At 36.7% G+C, this 12,804-nt stretch overlaps 1 pseudogene; it reads left to right on the plus strand.

Annotated features, from left to right (window-relative positions):
- The first annotated feature begins 7,062 nt into the window (after positions 1-7,062).
- LOC122747281 lies at positions 7,063-7,469 on the plus strand (annotated as a pseudogene).
- The last annotated feature ends 5,335 nt before the right edge of the window (positions 7,470-12,804 follow it).

Raw genomic sequence — 12,804 nt, forward strand, 5'->3', positions numbered from 1 at the left:
TCAGTTTTCTCAATATATTTTTAATCAAATAGAAAATGTTTACTCTAGTGTTTGGTATTTTTAAATTTAGCTAATATGTTTGCTTCTAGATCATACTTATTAACTCATCTTTCTTTTCATCTTTAATCCAAATTCAATCAAATAATTATTCTTCAGACTGCTGCTCAAAGTAGGAAAATAGCACACTATTAGAAATAATTCAGGGTCCATTATTTATCATTATAAACTTTCCTAATTATAATGGGAGGTATTTAAAGTCTGATCAGCAGGGAGAGAGAGTAGAGAAATAAAAAGGGAAGGCAGAAATTATTTGTATATTTGGTTTCCTCATATGGGTACATTCCATTTGCATTAGGGCTTTGGCAGAAATCTGTTAATTATTAATCAATGTCAGCTGAGAAAGTGATATAGTGTTGTATATTAAGTAATGAAAGTTTTAATAAAAATAACTGAAAAGGTTTTATATAGATAAACATATCACCCAGGAACCCCTCAGGATAAAGATTATTAATATCGTGAACAGGTACAACAAAGATGGTTTGCCATCAATTAATGAAAAAGTATTTAAGTGCTTACTATGGACTAAGCTCTATTAATATAGGTACATAGACTAAAACAATGCCTACTTAAAATAAATTTACATCCTAATGAAATTTATACTTGAGAGTTAACAATGAAAACCAAAAGCAAATACATTAAAAAACTGAGACTATAAGTTTGTCGAATTCTAGAGGTCCTAGTTAATTTTATAGTAATTTGCAGTTTATATTTGCATGTATATTATTTGAGGAGGGATGCTGTTGTGCATATTTGTGTCTTTGAACCACATAATATCTACCTCAATAAAAATTGCATATTTTTCAACATATTAGTAAAGGGGAAAGGGCTTTGAAAAGACCTGTTTGCTTTTCAAATTAAGAGAGAAAATGAAATGTGCTTTGAAATAGTGGGAGACAATGCTTCATAATGGGGAAAGGCAAGGGAGGAAAATAATCTGAAGGGAAGAAAAGCTTTATGCTTTTTGGGTGGTGGAAGGTTGGTGAGAGTATTCCAAGAAGGGAGAAAAGGGACAAGTTAAATTTTGGAGCTATGCAGTAAGTTTGAAATTTTTCTGATACACAGGCAAGCTAGAACTACAGAGGACAAAGAAGTTTTGTATCTTCTCAGGAATAATGGGAAGGATGTATAATACTTCCTACTTGAAGTCAAAGGAACACAAATGCCATCCATGATCAGTAAGAGCAAGGAGGGAGAAATACTCATGGTAAGGACCTCCCTGATGAGGTTTAACAAGGTATATGTATGCTTGCTTGACATGGAAGATATAGAGCTAAGCTTTCTTTTTTTTTTCTTTTTCTTTTTTCATTTTCCTCAAGCATGTACCTGGGAAGTGAAGAGTTGCCTAAGACTTATCAGACTTTTTTTACTACTAAACATTTCAGCTGACTCACCAGGAAACAAACGATAGTTCCAGCATGAACAAGAATTTCTTGTCAAGAAACCGAAGACTTTAAGGGTAAAGGCATTATATTCATTCATTCTGCCAGTTGGAGGCAGTGCATTAAAATATCAAATGCACATTTAAAGAAGAGAACATCTAGTCAAAAAGATGAAAACAAACAAATATTTCTCAGACTCAGATGTTTTGATTTCACTTTCTTCCCTTTGTGGAAAATTTGAGTAAACTTTTGCAAATAATTTAATTATTGCCAGCAAATACTTTTATGATCACATCTGCAAATGCACTTAATGAACTAGGATGTGGTTTATGGCCTCTTTACTTGAAAAAATTAAAGACCCATTTATGTGTTACCTTAACACATCAACACTAATCTGATACCTTAATATTTATTGAGGAACTGAACTCTATGCTATTTTTTCCTTCTCATTTCAAAGGGTATTGCCCTTGGCAGATAAAACAAAAGGAATAATTTTACCAATTAACCAAAGCTTTGGGTATATAAACTAAAAAAATAATAACTTGTCTACACCTTCAAGGGGCTTACTTTCTATCCAAGGGAATTAGATAGATAGATAGATAGATAGATAGATAGATAGATAGATAGATAGATAGATAGATGATAGATATGTAGATATGTTTATTTTTATTTATATAGATACATGCTTTAATATACAGATGTATTTGTATATACACATACAGATACATTAAACACATGCGTGTATATACATATCATTTATATATATACACATACATGTCTATATGCCTATTTCCATATATATTCATATATGTCTCTGATCTATGTCCAAGTCAATTCAAGGTAATATTCAGGGCAGTACTAGGAGCTGGGAAGAAGCAAGAAAGGTGTGGGCCAGTTTCTTCTTTAAAGGAAGCTAAGAATTCTAAGTATCAAAGATGATGAGGAATTATATTATAGGCATAAGATTAATTTTTAGTAAGAAAAAAACCATAGGGATGGGAGATATCATGTGGCATCAGGAAAAGGGGAAGGGAAGAAGGAAGGAAGAAAATAAGCATTTCTTAAGTTCCTACAATGTGCCAGGTTCTGTGCTAAGTGCTTTACAAAAGGTATCTTATTTGATCCTCATAAAGACCTTGGGTGATAGGTACTATTATACACACTTTAGAGTTGATATAATTGAGTCGAGAGAGAGAGAGAGAGAGAGAGAGAGAGAGAGAGAGATATTACTTGATTTGCATAGGATAACACAGCTAGGGAGAGACTGGGGCAGTTTTGAAAACAGGTAGGAATATTTGTCTTGAATGCATTATACACAAAGGAAAATAATGTACTGTAAGCTCAGGAAGGTATATTGGGGTTAAGTTGTAAAGGTCATTAAATACCAAATTTAGGAGTTTAGATTTTACCCTAGAACCACCAAGGAATCATTGGAGGTTTTTGAGCAAAGGAGTGACATTGTCAGACATATGCTTCAGAAATATCAATCTGACAGCAATGTGAATGATAAACTGTAGAGTGGGGCAGGAAAACAAATTAGGTGGCTAATGCAGTAGTCTAGCCAAGAAATGAAAAAAGAATCGATAAGACTTGGTAACAAATTGGATATAAAGAGGGAGAAAAAAAGAATGATTGTGAAATTGTCAACCTATGAACCTGAAAAGATGATAGTTCTGTAAGAGAAATAGGAAAGTTTGGAAGAGAGGTAATCTTTGGGAAGGAAGATAAGTAGCTCTATCTTAGATATGTGCTATATATGCAAGATGCCATCATCAAGAAAGAGGGCAGAGAGAGACAGAGAGAGCTCAGTTTAAAGCTGTGAGGGTTTAAACATAGCAAAAGAGAATTAGAAGAAGAGTCAGCAATATTGGAGTAAGCACAAGATAGAGCAATATCATGAAATTTCAGAGAGGAGAAAATATCTAAGAGGATAGGGTACTCAAAAATGGCAAATGTTGCAGAGATGTCTTAAAGAATGAGTATTGACTATGAAGTTTTGTTTTGTTTTGTTTTAATTTGGTCACCAAACAGTAACTAAGCCTTTAAAAGAGCACTTTTCATACAGGAGAAGAAATTGGAAACAAGACTACAAAGTGATGAGAAATGAATGAGGAGAAAAGAAGTAAAGTCAACATAGGTCAGTTTTTCTAGTTTGGCTGTGAAAAGGAAGAAAGATGAAGAATAATAAACTGAGGGAATGGTAGCCTGAATTGTAGATGCTGTCATCACTGTTGTTTGATTGCTTGGTTTTGGATTTAGTTTTGGATGAATGAGATTTCATATGTCTTTGTGAAAAAGGTAAGTAAATAATGATGGTAAGAGTCTGAAAATTAGGAAAATAGATGATATTTAAGTAACCTGATGGAGAAGATGGGATCCATAAAGCAAGTAGAGCAATTTTCAGAAGGTGGCCTTTCCACAAGAAACCCAGATAAAGGAAAAGTTAATAAGGGATGATGCTAATGGATTTTAAGATATTGATGGATACAATAAACTTCCTTTACTGATTCTATTACTCCACCCCAACTCTTTTTTGATAATACCTCCTCTACCCAATTTCACCATTGCAGCTGGAACAAAAAGAAAAATTAACACATGGTCTTCATAACCACTTCTTTATTCCCTCTCAAAATTACTGGACATTTGGCATGATCCTATGCAACCCCCACCCCCCTGTGTTTGCCTGATCCTCAGGCTATTTGTCTAATATGAACCTACAAACATCCTCTTTAATCTCCTTTATTTTTTCAAAGGCTCAAGTGATCCTTAAATGAAAATATTTCCTTCCTTTATTCAATTTATTATACCCAAAGCAACTTAAAGCATTATGGTATAAATAGTACTTCTAATCTATCTGTTTCAAATGAAGGAAAGTCATAAGATTTGAAATGAAATTAGATTAAGAAACTGTTATCAATATTTAATGTCCTACAAAATGGCTTTAAATCTCTTTTGTGAGTTCACCAAAAAATATCTCCTTATATTTCATCTTCCTCTAATTTGTTTTGATGTTATTCACAAACAAGCACTTAATATGTGTTCAACAGAAATAAAAATTATGTCTTATACTTTTTTCAATTTTTCTGCTTTGTTTTATTCCTAGTAGAGTAAAAATGTTAATTCCCAATATTATTTTAAATTATAAATATGTATTACAACTGCTTTTAAGGTTAAAATGTTATTAGTTGTTTAGCCTACAAACTTGTGAATAGATTGAGATGTTTCAGCACATCTAGTTGAAGAGTTCCATAGAAGACAGCAACTGACTGTGCCACAAATTCCACCTAATTATTTATAAATGTCAAGGACAAGGAAGTGGGTACTGGTATATAAAAAGTAATCATAGAAGACCAAACATTTCCTTTTGTGAAAAGGCTATTATACTGAAAAAAGATAGAAAATGATACAATTTCAATTCACTTAGATTTCAGCAAAGCCTTTAACAGTTTTTCATGATATCCTTGTGGAAATTGTGGACTAGTCAATATTCCACTTAGGTAGATTTGAAAATGGTTAAATGACTGAACTCAAAGAATAACCACCATGGTTATATGTCAGTTTAGAGGATTCTCTGTTGGGGAGTTTCTGAAAGATTGATCCTTGGTCTGCTGTTCTTTATTTTTTTTTAAATGTACATCTCAAGCCACAGTTAGTATGCTTATCAGATTTTGATGTGACATGAAGCTGAAGTGACAGTTATCATGTTGGATAGCAATCCATAAAAAAAGATTTCAGTAGGCTATGATTTGGGGTTGAATAAAGTGAGAGAAAGTTTAATAGGTATAACTGTAAAAGTCTTATACTTGGTTTAGGGAAGCTAGGTGTCACAGTATGTAGAGTGCTTGGTCTAGTCTGGAAATTTCCTCTTGCTGAATTCAAATCCACACACAGACATTTATTAGCTATGTGACCTTTCCAGTCACTTAATCTGTTTGCCTTAATCTACTCATTTGCAAAATGAACTGGAGAAGGAAATGATAAACCACTCAATTATCTTTGCAAAGAAAAACCCAAATGGGGTCACAAAGAGTTGAACACAACTGAAAAGCAACTTGGTTTAAAACAAGCAAAAAATACTTCTTTTAAAAATAAAAATCATCCCAAGTGGAAGAGCAATGGATAGAAAGCAATTTATATTTTTAAAAAATCTTGTAATGTTCAGTGGATTGGAAGCTCAGTATGATTCAACAATGTAATACTAAAGCCTAAAAAATTAATGTTGTCTTTGTCAGCATTGAGAAGCAAAGTGCCCAAAGCTTGGAAGAACATATTTCAAATAGTGTGTTTGATTCTGGACAACCTTTCATAGGTAAAACAAAATTAACTGGAAATGGTCCAAAGGCATATAAATGAGATAGTTATTAGCCTTGAAATTATTCCATGTGAGGATCTTTTGAAAGAATTGGGCATATTTTACATAAAGAGGGGGAGATATTTTCAAGTATTTAAAAGGTTATCATTTGGAAGAGAAAGGATTTTCTTGCTCTTCAAAGACATGTTCTTCATTGCCTCAGAAGTCAGAACCAGAAATTTATGGAAGAAAGCAGTGTGGCATGGTATAGTAATTGTAAGCTCAAATAAAAACGGGAGATACTAAGCCCTAATAAGGATTTAGATAATCAGATATTAATATTATTTTGTTTTATTTCATTTTGTTAAATATACCATTCCTTGTTATTGAGAAATGTTTTGGGCTGCATGCAGTCCACAGGCTATGATGTGCCTGACACCTCTGGCTACCAGATAATACAATCTACATAAAGCTGTGAGAGAAATTATTATTATTAACCAATATTTGGGGGGGAGTCATAGGTCTCTTATTCTACATTCCTCATTTTAAAAAGTTCATTCTCTTGTAGGACATTGCTGATAATGAGATCATTTTAATTACCCTGTATGTTGGTCAGAAGCAACCCAACCTTGCAAGGAATTTAATCTAGGATAGGGAAGCCCATTGTGTTCTACTCAACCTTGGGTGGAGACAGATCCTTTTGTCTAGATAGCCCAAGGCTACAGGTGGGCTGAGTAGAAATAATTTCTCTGTCTAAGGGTAACATAATGTCACTAGCAATCTCTCATTACTTCTTTTTTTTGTGAGGCAATTGGGGTTAAGTGACCTGCCCAGTGTCCACAGCTAGTAAGTGTTAAGTGTCTCAGGCCAGATTTGAACTCAGGTCCTCCTGAATCCAGGGACGGTGCTCTATCCACTGCACCTCCTAGCTGCCCCCCTCTCATTACTTTTAAGGGAACATGAACTGTGAACCTGCCACTATGATTGTCTTTGGTCTAAGAGAGATGGCCAAATGACAATCCTTTTTATAAATAGCCTGCTGGTCTTACTAATAAAATTATTAAATAACCCAGAAACTATGTCTCTCAAACCTTTTTAATCATTACACTTAAGATGAATTTTGTTCAAATTATATTTTAGGATTGATGGTGCAAGAACTAATGCCTTCATGCTCTTGGGTGCCAGTGAATAGCATGGACTAGTGACAGCTGCCAGCAGGAAATAAGCCATGCCATGCTATGAAAGAGGAGACTGATTCTCAATAACTTACATTTCATCACTGAAAAAGGAAACCAAATATTACAGTAGCCCTAAGCCTTTAAGATTTTAAGAATGACTGACACTCCTGATGTCATTCCAAATGTTGAAGAGATGTTTAACAATTCATTTACAGGAGATGATACAGAGTATCAAAAATACCAGAAATACCCTGCAAATTCTCCTCCAATTGTTGAAGCATGCAATAGTAGATCCAGGGGTCATCATAGAAAGAGAGGGAACCAGTTGCAAGATGATAGTTTCAAAGAAGAGATGGCAGGAGGAGTTGTCCAAGTGACAACAGATATAATAACTGGCATGGAAGACCCTATAGGAATAACAATCAGTAGCAAAGAAAAGAACCTTACTACCCTCATCAGTATTGACACAGTGGGTATAACCAGGGTCTCTTTATGGCTCCTATTAATATAAATGTTGGGAGCCATCAACTAAAGCCAATTATATCCTCTTCCAACACATGAAAAGCTTGCCTTATTTATCTATTTGGTCATCATTTTCTTTTTTTGGATATAATTTTGTATAGATATCTTTATGTAATTTGAAGGTTCTCACATACAAATAAATTAGGAAAATATGATGGTAGCAGTCCTGTAAAGAAGTTGTGAACTACATTGTTCATCTTCTACCACAAATTCACCTTCATTTCATGTTTCTTTCTTTTTTTTCTGGGTTTAAGTGATTTATTTCAAGAATTATTTATTAGAACTATTTAGCCACATACATACCAAGCAGAGAGACCCTGGGGGCATCCAAACAATGAGTTTCAGAGGCCCACTTGCTCGCTCCCATTCTCCTGGCCAAAGTGCACACCATCAGGGTTTCTCTTGTCCACTGATTGTTTCCAATCAAGATGTTCAAACAGTCTTTCATCCCCAAAGCAAGCTCAGAACAGTTGGCTCAAGCATCCAGGGATCTGCACCTCTCCTAAATCCCAGGTAGAGTACAAGGGGGAAGAAGCCCCAGCTGATGGTGAGCTGGCCATCCCTGGGATTCTTTGCTCAGCTTCACCATGGCGACAGCAACAACAGCGGAGATGGCAGTGCCCCCAGCAAGCTCAGGCTTCAGCAGCCTCCTCTGCCAGAAAGTGTGTCTGCTGCACAGGCGCAGAGCCTTTGTCAGCCTATTTCATGTTTCAATGCATTATATTGCATACGTTTAACAGGTAAGGCTGCCAGTGATCATAAGTTGGCAAAATAGGCATAATTAGGAAGAGAGAAAAAAGTTTTCTTTCTCTCAAATTTAAAGGAGTATGAGTAAACATGTATGTGGTTATTTCTGGAGTTTTATAGAATTTAATGAATTAATTCATCAAGATACAGTTACAGGACCAAGATGGCGGAGGAAAGGCAGTGAGCTCCTGAACTCATGACACGGTCGCTCCAAAAAACATCCAAATAAGGTTGTAGGAAAATGCCTGGAGCAGCAAAACTTACAGAAGAATGTACTGAAATCATCTTCTAACCAAGAACAGCTTGGAAGGTCAGAAGGAGGGAGCTGCTGTGCTAATACAGGAGTCTGGCCCAACCCCACAGTCACCTTGACACAGATCCAGTCTCAGGAAGTCCTCACCAGAGAAGGAGACCCCCAGAGCCTCTGACTCAGCCGAAGCACCAGTGTCATCTGGAACTAAGCTCACAGTCTGGTGAGTGGGCTGAGCCCTGGGCAGGGGAGAGACTACAGGGATCTATGCTGGTGCTAAGGCAGAATTTGGATTTTATACCCCTGCTGAGAACCAGGAGGTAGGCTCGAGTAGAAGTGGCCCAGGTTGGGGAGGGGCACAAGCTTGTCGGAGCTAACAACCACAATACACAAAGCTGGTTGATGGGCAAGTTGGTCTGGGGTCATCTAGGACCAGGAAACAGGCCCTGCGAGGGAAGAACCTGATTCTCCTTAAATCATACCACCTGGAACTTCTGAAGCTTGGGATAATGCAGCCTGGAAACAGTGCCCCACTTTAAAGAGCTAAAAGTCTAGTAAAAGAAAGGCAAGATGAGCCCACAGAGAAAGGTGAGGACCATAAAAAGCTTCTTCAGTAACAAGGAAGACCAAGGAGCACCCTCAGAGGAAGATGTCAACATCAGGGCCCCTGTAGCTAAAGCTTCCAAGAAAAATACAGATTGGTCTCAGGCCATAGAGGTGCTCAAAAAGGACTTTAAAGATAAAATTAGAGAGGTAGAGGAAAAAATGGAAAGAGAAATGAGGGTGATGCAGGAAAGACATGAGAAAAAAGTCAGCAGCTTGAAAAGTCAAATGGAAAAGAAGGTACAAAAGCTCTCTGATGAAAATAATAGCCTAAGAATTAGGATTGAACAAAGGGAAGCTAGTGACTTTATGAGAAACCAAGACACAATAAAGCAAATCCAAATGAATAAAAAAAAGAGGGCAATGTGAAATATCTTCTGGGAAAACTGCTGACCTGGAAAATAGGTCCAGGAGAGATAATTTGAAAATTATTGATCTACCTGAAAACCATGATCAAGGAAAGAGCTTAGACACAATCTTCCAAGATATTCTCAGGGAAAATTGCCCTGAAATTCTAGAAGAAGAAGCTAAAATAGAAATTGAAAGAATCCACCAATCACCTCCAGAAAGAGATTCCAAAAGGAAAACTCCTAGGAATATTATAGCCAAATTCCAGAGCTCTCAGGTCAAGGAGAAAATATTGCAAGCTGCCAGAATGAAAGAGTTCAAGTACTGTGGAGCCCCAGTCAGGACAGCACAAGATCTAGCAGCTTCTACATTAAAGGACCAAAGGGCATGGAATATGATATTCCAAAGGGCAAAGGAAATGGGATTACAACCAAGAATCATCTACCCAGCAAAACTCAGCATAATCTTTCAAGTGGAAAAAATGAACTTTAATGAAAAAGAAGACTTTCAGATATTTGTGATGAAAAGACCTGAACTGAATGGCAAATTTGACTTTCAAATCCAAGACCCTAGAGAACCACTAAAAAAAAAAATGGAGCTGGGGGACATACCTGGGGTCATACAGTGGGCAACCGTCTTGTGTCTGAGGCCAGGTTTTGGCTGGGATCCCCCTGGGTCCAGGGGTGATGATTTGTCCACTGTGTCAGTTAGCTAGATGATAACATCTTTAGGGTTAAATTGAGGGGTGAAGGGAATTCACTGGGGGAGGGGGAAGGGCAGAAGTGAAATCCTACATGAAAGTAACAGGAAAAGTCTTAGGGAGTGGGGGAAGAGATGGGAGAGGAACAGGGCAGTAAATGAATTTTACACTGATCAGAAAAGGCTCACAGGCCTTAAACTCATCAGAGTTGCCTCAAGGAGGGACTAACAGACACACCCAACTGGGTGGGGTAATCTATTTAATCTGGGCAGTAAAAGAGCCTAACACTCATCAGAATTGGCTCAAAGACCTCAATCTCATTAGAATTGGCTCAAGGAGGGAATAATGGACACACTCAATTGGGTGAAGTAATCTCTATAACCCTGCAGGAAAATAGGAGGGGAAAGGGATAAAGACAGAGGGGCAAAAGAAGGAAGGACAGAGTGGGGGAGGGGACAGACAGAAGCAAATCCCTTTTGAAGAGTGATAGGATGAAAGAAGATGGATAACAGAATAAATATCATGGGGAAGGGAATAGGATAGAAGGGAAACAGTTAACAATAGTAATCATGAAAAAGAGAAAAGGGGGGGAATTGTACAAAAAATATTTATAGCAACTCTTGGTGGAGGCTAAGAATTGAGAATCAAGGGAATATCCATCCATTGAGGAATGATGGAAAAAGCTGTGTTATATGATTGTAGTGGAATGGACTTGTGCTACAGGAAATGACAAACAGGATGATCCCTGAAAAACCTTGAAAGACTAATGAACATCGATGTATAGTGAAGTGAGCAGAACTGAGAGGACATTGTGCATAGTGACAGCAATATTGTTCAATGAGTAATTGTGAATGACTTAACTATTCTCAGCAGTGCAATGATCCAAGACAATCCCAAGGAACTAATGAGGAAGCTTACTATCCATCCCCATAGAAAGAACTGATAAAAAAGAACACTTGTGGATTGTACATATATAACCTGATTGCGATCTTGTGGAGGGGGGAGGATAAGGAGGGAGGGAGGGAGAAAAATTTAGAACTCTAAATCTTATGAAAATGAATGTTGAAAACTACCCTTACATGTAAATGGAAAAGAAAAAGCAAATGTTTGTTGAAAAAAAAAGATACAGCTACATTTTCCTCAAAATATATCATATTTAACAACAACTCAATCGTTTTAGAAGAAATTTACTTTTCCCTTGACTTTGGTGATTCATTTTTTATATTTATATTTATAATTTTATTTTCCCAAATTACATACATAATACAAATTTTGACATCAATTTTTAAAAAAACTTTGTGTTCCAAATTTTCTTCCCCACACCCTTGCCACCCCCGCAACCCCAAGAACTCAAGCAATTCAATATAAGTTATACATGAGTAGTCATGCAAAACATTTCCACTTTAGCCAGGTTGTGAAAGAAAACAGACAAAAACAAAACTTCAGATAAAGGAACTACCAAAAAAAATTATACTTCAATATGCATTCAGATAACATCCGTTCTTTCTTTGGAGATGGATTGCATTTTTCTTAAGATCTTCAGAGTTGTTTTGGATCATAGCATTGCTGAAAATAACCAAGTCATTCACAGCAGATCATCTCACAATATTGCTATTATTTTGTATACAGTACATTTCACTTGGCATCAGTTCATGCAGGTCTTTCCAGGTGTTTCTGATAGCATCGTGCTCAACACTTTGTAATAGTAAACTACATTTATACGGTACTTAAAAGAGAGTTTTCCTTACAATAAACCCATGAGGTTGATTATTGCAACAACAGTAATAGATAATATTTATAAAGTACCTTATACCTTACAAAGAATTTTCTTCACAATAACCCAGCAAAGTACAATACAACGTGTCATCATCATAATCAACATCAATCAATCATCATCCATCAATACTCCTCCTGATCCCCAATGAATCCTCCTCATCAATCAATCCTCATCTTCCTCCAATTATCATCAATCCATCAATTGATAATCATCATATTACATTACTCTTGCCTCTTCAAAATTTTTTTTCACAGGTATTATTAACTGTTTCCCTCCCCATGATATTTACTCTATTTTCCATCTTCTTTTACCATATTCTTCCTCAAAAGTGTTTTGCTTCTGAATGCCCTGACTTCCACTTATCCCTCCCTTCTTTCACCCCTCCCTCCTTATCCATTCCCCTCCTACTTTCCTGCAGGGTAAGAGAGATTATTCCACCCAAATGGTTGTGTATGTTATCCACTCCTTGAGCCAATTCTGATATTAGTAAGGTCTTTGAGCAAATTCTGATGAGTGTAAAGCTTATTCACTGCCCCACTCTTCTCCCATCTCTCCCCCTACTCCATAAGCCTTTTCCTGCTTCTTTCATGTGAGATTTCACTCCCTTGTACCTCTTCCCTTACCCTTCTCCCAGTGCAATCCTCTCACCCCTCAATTTTACCATAAAGATGTCATCATGGGGCAGCTTGGTGACAAAATGGACAAAGCACCCACCCTGGACCCAGGAGGACCCGAGCCCAAATCTAGCGTCAGACACAAGACACTAACCAACTCTGCAACTCCAGGAATGCCACCCAACCCTATCCACCCCCCCCACACACACATACAAAAAAGATAAACAAAAAATAAATGCTTACAGATATCATCCCTTCATAATCAATTCCCACCTGTGCCCTCTATCTAAATTTATTCATATCATCTGCCTTAATACTGAGAAAATTCATATGAG

This window comes from Dromiciops gliroides, chromosome 3 (genome assembly GCF_019393635.1).
Source record: "Dromiciops gliroides isolate mDroGli1 chromosome 3, mDroGli1.pri, whole genome shotgun sequence".
Classification (NCBI taxonomy): domain Eukaryota; kingdom Metazoa; phylum Chordata; class Mammalia; order Microbiotheria; family Microbiotheriidae; genus Dromiciops; species Dromiciops gliroides.